We start from the raw sequence: 7,892 nt of genomic DNA, 5'->3' as shown, positions 1-7,892 counted from the left end.
GTCCCTGTTGGGAGCTTTGGCTGACTGACGCAGATCAGATGGAGCAATCTGAGACATTATTTGGTTGAAGTTCAATGAGAAAACTTTGTTTTGTTCTGAAACTTTGGGTTTTTACCTCCATAGGCCGGATGTAACACGAGAGGTGCGTGCTTCTTTTATTGTTATATTGACTTTCTAACACCTAAAAGACAAGTTACATTGTGGGAAGTTCTTCAAAAAATATAGGAAACCTTTGCTTTATTGGGTCATCCTTTCAGCACAACTACAGGACTTAATTTCTGTATAAAGTAAATTAATAAATTGTTTAGTCAGTACATATTGCATAAAAACATCCCATCCTACAAGGCAGATGGGTCACAGTGGTTTTTACAGAAGGCAGCTAGAAACACTAAGAAGGCAAATTATTTTCTCAATAAAATAACTGAATCAGAACCAATAAATGTCATTTCAGAGGTTTTTCATGTGACTATATTTTCTTTTAACTGTCAGCTTCTAAGTCCTTTTGTTAAAGAGCAATATTTTCAACTTGATTATTAATTTAATTCAACATTATGAGTTTTCATAATGATTAACTGACATAATTACATAGTCTGTAATTTGTGTTAATTGCTGATACTTTTTTATGCATTTTTACCATAGTGTTTGATGCTGTTGGGTGAAAGTGGGGTGTTGTGTTTTCTCTGTGGTTCTACACTTCCAGTAGGTAGCCACTAGAGGGTGCCATGGTGAGCCAGTTGCAGGACTGAGGACTGATTCCCTACAGGTGTGCAGCCACACCTGCAACTCCTTGAGCCTCATCATGTGTAGATACACGGAGCTTTCTGTAGCTTCAGTAGCTTTCGGTGTGACGTATCTCAGCCCAGTGTTACTCCTGGTGTTTTCCCTCTCTTCAGATCTCCTCCATCACTGTTGTGCGCCCTCCAACAGTTCCATCATCAGACTCTCCAGGCCTTTGCCTACCATTTTGCAGTTTCTACCTCAAGACCAACACCCCTTCAGTCCTCCCTAGCAAACTTCCACTAATTTATTATTTCTTCCAGAAGCCTTGTTTCCCCACATTGCCTACCTTCCCTGGTCAACCATCTTTGCATATTTTTCCACTTTGTAAATAAACCCCATTTTACTGATTTCTTCTATGCATGTGGGTTAGAAGCCTAAACAGAGACATGACAGAACCTTCAGGCCACCAGATCCAGCAGAGAGATTTGGGAGAATCCTTTCAGAATAGACCTTCCTCTTTCAGTCACATGAAACTGTACCCTGAACCCTCTCTGCACAACATAACAATGGATCATATTGCTTCTGCGTTACAGAACATGACTGCAAAGCAATCTGCTCAGTCACCACCAGAGGCTCCCTCAGCTGCTGCTCAACCCCAGCATCTTACTGTGATGTCTTACCACCAGCACCAGACAAACAGTTGTTGTGGGAGTTTCCTTCTCCAGCACTCTTTAATTTTCAATCATTCACCCCAGTCTTTTCCCACTGACAATGGCAAGATTGCTTGGCTTACTCTCAGGATGTGTTTTGAAATGGGCAGAAGTCCGCTTTCAAGACTACACAAACTTTGGGATTAGTTTGGAGGATTTTGTTAAAGAATTTAAAATGACTTAGCTTAAACCCTGATCCTGAGTCCCTTTCTAGGTTATTATGGAAGATCAGGCAAGGCCAACGCTCGGACTCAGATTTTTCTATTGACTTCTGCACCATTGCAGCTGCTTCTGGCTGGGACTCATGTCCACTAAAGAGTGTTTTTATTAATGCTTTAAATGAGTCACTTAAGGATGTAATGGTTCTACTAGATGAATCAGAGACTGTAGATAACCTGATTACCCAAGTAACCCGTATTGATCTGAGATTAGACTACGAGACCGACCAAGAAGAAACTACCTCAATCCTCCCATTAATTTTTCACCCTCTGTCACATCTGTGTCTTCATCCTCCTTAATCTCCAAGACTCTTTCACAGAAATCAGAACCGATGTAAGAAGGTCAGACCCATCTATCCTCTGAGAAATGGTTGCGCAGGATGGTGTCTAACCAGTGTTTGTATTGTGGAGGTTCTGATCACTTCATTGACATTTGTCCCCTTTGGTTAAAAGCCAAAGTCTGTCAGTAACTAAGAGGAGTCTGATGGACAAGCTCACATGCACCACATCTCCCTGTTTTTTGCTTCCTGCTACATAGTTTTTTCAGTAATACTCTTTCCATATAAGCGCTTTGGTTGATTCAGGTTACAAACAAACCCTCATTACCCAGTCCATTATTCAACAACATGAAATAGAGACTATTCCTACAAGGAACCCTCTTGATACTACAGACCTGAATGGAAGACCCTTGCCACCCATAACCCATTGTACCAATCCATTCTCTCTCATCATCTCAGGTAACCATCATGAAACTGTCACTTTCTTTGTTTTCGATTCCAAACATTCATCCATCTTACCAAGTTTTGACTGACTACAAAGACACAACCCATATCTCAATTGGTGAAATTGCTGTATTGGATCCTGGTCCACAGTCTTTCTTCCTGTCTGCAGTCTGCCATCCCTCCTAGCCCACCTCCAAGGAATTCACCTGTTGAGGAATCCCCAGAACTGAGTCACGGTCCAGAAGATTATGGATCTTAAACCCTTTCTTCTCTCTTGCTCTCGATAGAAACGGATGTTTTTTCCCCCTGCTCCCTCCCTGGCCATGCCTGCCCTGCTTGCCCTGTTTTTGTCCTGTCTTTTTCCTTTTTATATATTTTTGGAGCCTTTCTTTGCACATCATCCAAATCTACAAATTATGGATCTGGTCAACCGATCTCAAAATGCAATGGATCAAATTTTTGACGAGAAGTCTGGGCACAGGAGAGCCCTCTTGTCCTGCGGGGACATACCCAGTGGGATTCACCAGGGATTTATTCATGATAACAGGATTTCTGCTGTTTGGACTGATTCCTGGCTTATTGACAAATTTGTGACGGACTTGGTCGAACTAGTGAACACTCGGACTGTTGGTGTGGACAGAGACGAGGACTCTAAAACTCACTAATGGGATGGAATCGATCTTGGAGAAGTTGCTAGTTTCTGCTCAGTGGAACGATCAAACTAATTTGGATGATTGAGAACTGAGATGTATCGGAGAGACTTTAGGCAAGATTGAAATGTATAATCTTCCCGACCAGTGGCGCAACTACACATTATTTAGGGGGTGCGAAAACATAGATCCCCCCTCACCCCCAAAGGGAAGGAACGACAGGGTGAAGGAGTGAAGCTCACTCCCTCCCCCCCCACCCCCGCGAGGCAACGATATGTGAAGGGTAAAACCCGCTACATTTACCTCGTTATGTGCGCGAGGTGAAGGAGTGTAAGGAGCGCTGAAGTGTATGGGAGAACATCATTGGCATGCCGCCCCCTCCAGACGGGGTTTTGGCGCCCCCTCTGGTGCTGCACCCCTATGCGTTGCATACCCTGCATACCCACTTTTTACGCCACTGTTCCCGACCTAAGACATTCTGTTTCTGAATTGGCTTTTCCTGTGTGGCCTTGGAAGGGCTGCATATTTCCAATCTCCTTGAAGATATGTAAACACAACTGTATCCATGGAGCTGTGGAGCTGAACACTCCCAAGGACATCATTCCTTGATAACAACACCTCTATCAAACTTTGCCAGGAGTGTCAGCGACATAGTTCCATGGCCCTTTGACGTCACCGCCTTCACTCATGTCTTTGTTTTGTCTGAATGTTGCCACCTGCCCTAGTGTGTCCTTTCCTCTTTTTTGTTTTAGGTGGAGTACTCCCTATTTAACCCAGGAAAGGATTATTTTAGTTTATTAGTAATATAAGAAATTGTGGAGTACGCACTACTTAGATCAACATTATACAGCCCAGAAATGGAATCAGAATTAGAATTAGAATAACTACAAACTTGGGATCCAGAAATACTTACCAGGAACAGTCACTGTTTAGTTTATATGACTTTTAACCCAGAAAAGGATTTAGAACAAACTTAGAATTGTGGAGTTCTCACTTTAACCCAGAAAATGAATTAGATCAGTCACTCTTTAGTTTATTTTATCAGAAACTGTAGAGTTTTGCTAGTTAGAAAGGGAATTAGATACTTAGCAACCCTGAACAGGAGCATTAAGTTTGCATACTTTAGAACAACATTAGATTAGTTTGCTTTCCTCTTTTTTCTTTCCTTTGGTTTGTTATTTTGTTTGTATTTCCTTTTAACTCATGTAAAGCACTTTGAATGGCCTTGTTGCTGAAAATGTACTATATAAATAAAATTACCTTACCTCACCTAAACAAGTTGTCAGCAAAAGCAAGGCTCTATTGCTGCCACTCCACAGACCATATGACCAAGGGCGTAGATCCCATCTCATTATTGGGAGGGAACCACAAACAGGAACATTTCTTAAGACCAATTTTGAGGGGGTCAGCCAAGTTACAGTGAAATGTATCGTAAAATGTGGTTTAAAATGTTTTTAAACCACATTCAAGCTGCAGGACCAAAAAATGACTAGCAATCCACATCAAATGTGTTTCTCCAAGTAAGCAAACTAGAGAAGTAAAACTAAAATTCAAATGTTGCTTAGATATGAGTTTTGTTCAGTCTGACTAATCTAACTTTTGCGACACCTTACAAAATTTTAAGGTTTTAAATACAAAAGCTTTAATGAGTAACTGCTCTTAATAAAATTCCTCATAAACATTGATTTATTGAAATAGCTACCAATGCAAGTTACGGGCTGTTCAAATTATAACTTAAGTTGCTTTATTTTTAAGTCTTTTTTTAGTTTTGTCATGTCTTGGGTGACTGAGAATAAATAAGTAGATAGAAATTATTATCTGGGGAGTATTATAATTTAAACGTAACACTTAAGTCTTAGTTAATTATAAGAGTTTGAAATGGGAGGGAGGGGCTGAGCAAGTGGACCAGCAAAGTGTGTGGGAACTGTGAACAGATGGAAAAAACAAGGCTGCCTTTATTTCTCACTGTCTTCAACATAGAGCCTTTAAAACCACAAAATAAAATCAGAATATTTTTCTATATAAACTTTCGTGCCTTAAAGAGTTAAATATGGATGAGATGTTTGACAAAAAAGCTTACGTCTATGAAAGCAGTGTAGCAGTTTTGCTAATGAGGCAGCTTATCAAGATTCAGCCAAAGTAATGAAATAAACTGCAGTCTGATTTTTGTTGTTGATGTTTCTTCTTATTGAGTAGTGAAGGTAAATAAAATGTTTACATGTCTTTTGCTGTAAGTATTTACTTACTGGAGGGGTTTTTATTTGTGATGCAGAGCAACAGCTAACAGCTAACTCATCACTTCAGCGGCTCTGAGCCACTCGCAGCGCTGCTGTTGCTCCGCCTTCAAGTTGGACTGAACCATTGTTCTAACAGGGGGACCTTCTTTTTTTCTGAGATAAATGGCAGATTTATTTTTGTTCTTTGTTTCTTTTGCCGTTTCATATTGATATCATTTAAATGGAAACGTTTCTTCAATAATTTTTTTGGGGGAGGGGGACAATTCTAGACTTTTCCAAGATTGGGGGGGTCCAGATCCCCCCAGCTCCCTGGGATTTACGCCTATGCATATGACTGTGCCGTCTCCCTGGAGCACCTTTGCCTTATAACTTTCTCTTCAATGTGTCTCACCTTGAAAGAGAAGCCATAGAGAAGTATATAAATGAATCTCTTTCTGCTGGCATTATTAGACATCCCTCTTCTCCTCTGAAGGTGGGTTTCTTGTTTAAGAAGGATGGCTCACTCCAATTCTGCATCGATTACCTTGGACTAAAGCAAATCACCATCAAGAATTGTTAACCTCTGCCATTTTCTTTCAAACCCCTCCATGATGCTAAGATTTTCTCCAGGCTTGACCTCCACAATGCCTACCACCTAATTCGTGTCAGTCAGGGAGATGAGTGGAAGACTGCTTTCAAGACCCCTCTTGGCCACTTTGAATATCTTGTCATGCCATTTGGACTCTGCAATGCCCCGCGCCATCTTTCAGGCCATCTACTGAATCTGGACCAATGCCATTGCTGCTCTCAACCAAATACCAGAACATAACAAGAGATTCTCAGACAAAACACATATTCCTGCTCCGCAATACACCCCAGGTCAGAAAGTTTGGTTATCCTCCCATGATGTCCCATTAAAGTCCATGTCTAAGAAACTCTTACCCAGGTTCATCTTTCCGTATGAGATCCAGTCCATCGTAAGTCCCTCTGCTATCTGTTTTCACCTACTCCAAAGTCTTCATATCCACCCAACCTTCCATGTTTCCCAAGTCAAACAGTCCATACGAGCACTTTGTGCCCTCCTTCTGAGCCCACTCCTCCCACCCAAGTCATTAACGGACATCCAGCTTTTGACATCCAGCGGCTCGTGGCCTCCTGTCAGTGAAGTCGGGGGTATCAGTATCTTGTTGACTGGGAATGCTACAGTCCTGAGAACTGTTCATGGGTGCCCCAGTATTTCATCTTGACTCCATCTCTTATAGCCGACTACAAAGCCTCCCTTGCATCCACTTCTTCTGAGCAACCAGGTGGCGGCCGTTGGGGGAAAGGTGATGTCAGGAAAGTGGGGAGTTGTGCAGCCACACCTGCAACTCCTTTAGCCTCATCCTATGCTAGTTATAAGAAGCTGGTTGCATGTCACTAATTTGCCTGAGCGTTAACCCATGTGGTGACGTCAAGCCCACTTGTGAACTTCTGAGTTCCTTTCTGTGTGAAGTATCTGAGCCCAGTGTTACTCCTTGTTTCCCTCTCTTCAGGTCTCCCCGAGTACCATCTTGAATCTATCTGTGAAACCTCTCAAACATAGAACCAGACATAACCCTCAGCTTGGATTTTCTGACTGGTCACTTTAAGCTCCTCCATCAACGTTGTACCACCTATCTGCCCTCCACCAGTAATGCAGCAGCCACCATCAGATTCTCCAGGCCTCTGCCTACCATTTTGCAGTTTCTACCTCAAGACCAACACCCCACTCACCCCTCTCTCACGGACTTCCTTATCATTCTCTGTAAGTCCCTTATCCAACATTTCCTCTTACTTTCATCTGCTCCACTAATTTATTATTTCTTCCAATTTATTATTTCTTCCAGAGGTTCCTCTCATCGCCTACGTACCCTGGACCACCACCTTTGCAAATAAACCCCATTTTACAGATTTTTGTTCTGAGTCTTTCTCTGTATGTGGGTCAGAAGCCTAAACAGATATATGACAGAAGCAGCTGAACTTCTACACTGTGTCTGGTGTTAAAATTACACTGATTGTTGGATGTATTTACCTTCTCTCTTCACATTTCCCAGTTGACATATGTGTAGGGTGCCAAGAGGGTTGGACTTGGTTCGAAGGTCGATGTTTCCACTATGTGGCAACTAAAATGTCCTGGGGTGACGCAGAGGTACAACATAAAATTCACCAACAACAAGGTTACAGAAACTGATTTAAACAAATAGAGCAATAATTTCTAAAGGTAGATATTCAGCTGCACCAACTAAACCACTGTTGTCTTTTTCAGAAATTTTGCCTCACATCGGGTGCAAATCTGGCCTCATTCCACACTGTAGCGGAGTACAATTTCATCAGAGACTTTGTCTACAAATCAAGTGGAAAATACACACAAAGTTGGGTTGGCGCTTATGATTCAATAGAGGTGAGATTTTAAAAACACAAATAACTGACTGGTTGATCACTTTTTATGTCAATATGCATTTCTTCTGGCACTTTGTGTAAATGCTTTGAGACGACATTTGTTGTTAATTGGCGTCATATAAATGAACTGAATTGAACAGGTGTTCCTAATAAAGTGGTCAGTTCAGTCAAAGACATTCCAGTTGATCCTGGTTTTAACACGATGCAGTTACTGCAGATTAGAATATCAATTGGT

The 7,892-nt window shown here is 41.6% G+C and overlaps 1 long non-coding RNA gene across 2 annotated transcripts; it reads left to right on the top strand.

Annotated features, from left to right (window-relative positions):
- The first annotated feature begins 107 nt into the window (after positions 1–107).
- LOC103468093 (uncharacterized) lies at positions 108–7,886 on the top strand. 2 transcript variants are annotated; one of them, XR_001776756.1, is made up of 3 exons: positions 108–142; positions 7,312–7,406; positions 7,524–7,886. It is a non-coding gene; the product is annotated as an uncharacterized LOC103468093 (long non-coding RNA). The 2 variants fall into 2 exon arrangements; XR_001776757.1 differs by lacking the exon at positions 108–142 and adding an exon at positions 742–763.
- Positions 7,887–7,892: the final 6 nt, after the last annotated feature.

Source organism: Poecilia reticulata, linkage group LG7, assembly GCF_000633615.1.
Source record: "Poecilia reticulata strain Guanapo linkage group LG7, Guppy_female_1.0+MT, whole genome shotgun sequence".
Classification (NCBI taxonomy): domain Eukaryota; kingdom Metazoa; phylum Chordata; class Actinopteri; order Cyprinodontiformes; family Poeciliidae; genus Poecilia; species Poecilia reticulata.
This window is presented reverse-complemented; position numbering and strand designations above follow the sequence as displayed.